Source organism: Rhinopithecus roxellana, chromosome 22, assembly GCF_007565055.1.
Source record: "Rhinopithecus roxellana isolate Shanxi Qingling chromosome 22, ASM756505v1, whole genome shotgun sequence".
In the NCBI taxonomy this organism is placed as follows: domain Eukaryota; kingdom Metazoa; phylum Chordata; class Mammalia; order Primates; family Cercopithecidae; genus Rhinopithecus; species Rhinopithecus roxellana.
In genome coordinates this window covers 1,060,117-1,062,478 of record NC_044570.1, presented here as the reverse complement: position 1 = coordinate 1,062,478, position 2,362 = coordinate 1,060,117, and the positions used below count along the sequence as shown (strand labels likewise).

The 2,362-nt window shown below is 40.2% G+C and overlaps 1 pseudogene; it reads right to left on the bottom strand.

Annotated features, from left to right (window-relative positions):
• Window positions 1–1,998: 1,998 nt before the first annotated feature.
• LOC104675179 lies at window positions 1,999–2,362 on the bottom strand (annotated as a pseudogene).

Sequence of the window (2,362 nt, the reverse complement as noted above, 5' to 3'; positions counted from 1 at the left end):
TTATATGTGTACATGCATTTAAATACAGTTTCGTACCATAAATAGCCATGTGGAAAAATATCTGCCTCTAGGCAAAAAAAAAAAAAAAAAAAAAAAAAAAAAAAAAAAATCTTTGCCACTACATAAACACCTTTAAGTAATACTGAAAATAGACGTGAGGTAATTTTTTATCTAAAGTGACTGTAGCCTATATTAAGATATATTCACTGTAACAATTCAAGTTTTAAAATCCTTGTTTTATAACTCAAAAATGTATCTTTTTTGAAAAACGTCTTTACATTGATCGCTATTGTACATTTATTTGGTAGGAAACAGGGATGTTTGATGTCTTGCAATGATAAAATGATCATATTCAATAGAAAATTATCTCACATTCTGCACAACTTCTGAACATTCTATAAGACAATTACAGAAGTGAAAAACCAATTTGTAGATAACTGAATGAATACGACCATTTAATAAATGTGAATAAAGGCATTTCAGAACATTTTAATGTACACTGCACTTTCCGATGGTAAGATTTTAGGTTAAAATAAGATTATAGTTTAAAAAGTTTACCATTTTGAAAAAAATTGTATCACTGTTGGCAATGCCATTTTCATACTTGAGATGCTAGTCCAACATATTGCTTATCCATTTGCTTCTGTTTGATTTTATTGTTATTACATTCATGATAAGGCTAAAATACACACACACACAATTACTTGGGGTTTTTTTTTTTTCAATAAAATCCCAAAGAAAAATGCTGACAACGTTCAGTTGAAATTTTGAAACTGGGTTTTATAATTCTGCCCACACAGCAAAAGCTGAAACGGTCTATGAAGATGTAGTTTTTGAAATAATGAAGCAAGTAGTAAAACTGACAAAACCAAGTGAAAATTATACAAGGAAACACAATAATAAGTTAACAAATGAATGATATATAATACAGTTTTTCTTCATGTTGACAAGACATCATTTAATCCTTTTAATATTTTTCCTTCTCTTATAAATAAATAAGCTTATTTGTTAATACTTTGTCTAACTCTAACTTTTATTCTGTTACCAATGTCAGTAATACTTTATTTTTCATAATTTCTCTTATAAAGTGACTTCTGAACTTGCTAGTTTGTTTAAACTATCACAAGGTCAGAAAACCAAACACTGTATGTTCTCACTCACAGGCAGGAATTAAACAATGACAACACTTGGACACAGGGCGGGGAACATCACACACAGGGGCCTGTCATGGGGTCGGGGTGTGGGGAGGGATAGCATTAGGAGAAATACCTAATGTAAATGAGGAGATAATGGGTGCAGCAAACCAACAGGGCACATGTGTACATATGTAACAAACCTGCAGGTTGTGCACATGTACCCTAGAACTTAAAGTATACTAAAAATAAATACATAAATAAAATCAATAAAAAATAAATACAAATATTAATCATAAGTAAATGAAATACTGATCTCATTATGTCTGGTAGTAATGTCATCTAAGTATTTAAATATTCATCGATATATTCCTTTGCTAAATTTCCTTTTATTTCTCTTTCATATTAAACTTTTTTTAGAGAGCACAACTCCAAATCATCTTTTATTAATATAGAAATGTCATATTTAGCAAAAGACACAAGGCAGGGAAGTGTCAGGCCTGAGGCCTGAGCCCGTGTTGAGGGAGAAGGAGGCTCGGGGCACGTGGGAGAAGTGCTGGGAAGGGCTGAGTAGTGGGGGCCGCAGAAGGTTCCAGTGGGCAACACTGTCGGCAGGTCATGGGTGGGACTCACGGGGACCTCACTGCTAACTCTTGTTGCGTTGGCAGGGTGGGGTGGGGGGAGGGGGGATCGTTAGTGCTGCCACCTGGAGTGAGAGCCGCCCCTTGGTTCCTGAGGGCACCATCAAGGGACACAGGACAGGAAGCCCAGGATGGTTAGTGCAACTAGGGATGAGGGCCAGGGAGAAGCAGGTGCTCTGGAGTGGCCGGGAAAAGTCCAGACACAGAGGCTTAGGAGCTCCCTGTTAAATGCGAGCGTTCCGCCCTGTCTCTGCCAGGCGCTCTGACTAGGGATGGATGATCCCTCTCTTCACGTGCTCCGTGGTGCTCGTGCTGCCAGCATAGGTGGTCCGGATCCCTTTGCCCATCTCCCCTGTGACCGACAGCAGTTCCGGGTGGGTGCTCTGGGAGCCCTGGGCGCCAGGTGGTTTCATGGCCTGCACACAGCCGATGGAAGGCGGTCCAAAGTCTTAAACAGCTGTCTGAAAGGGGCAGCGCTCCTGGCACTGAGCCCGACGCACGGGACGCTTCCTGTAGGGACCGGGGTGCCCGGCCAGGGGTGCTGGAGCCGGGGGTCTGCTGGGGGCAGGCTGATGGGTTGTAGGACAT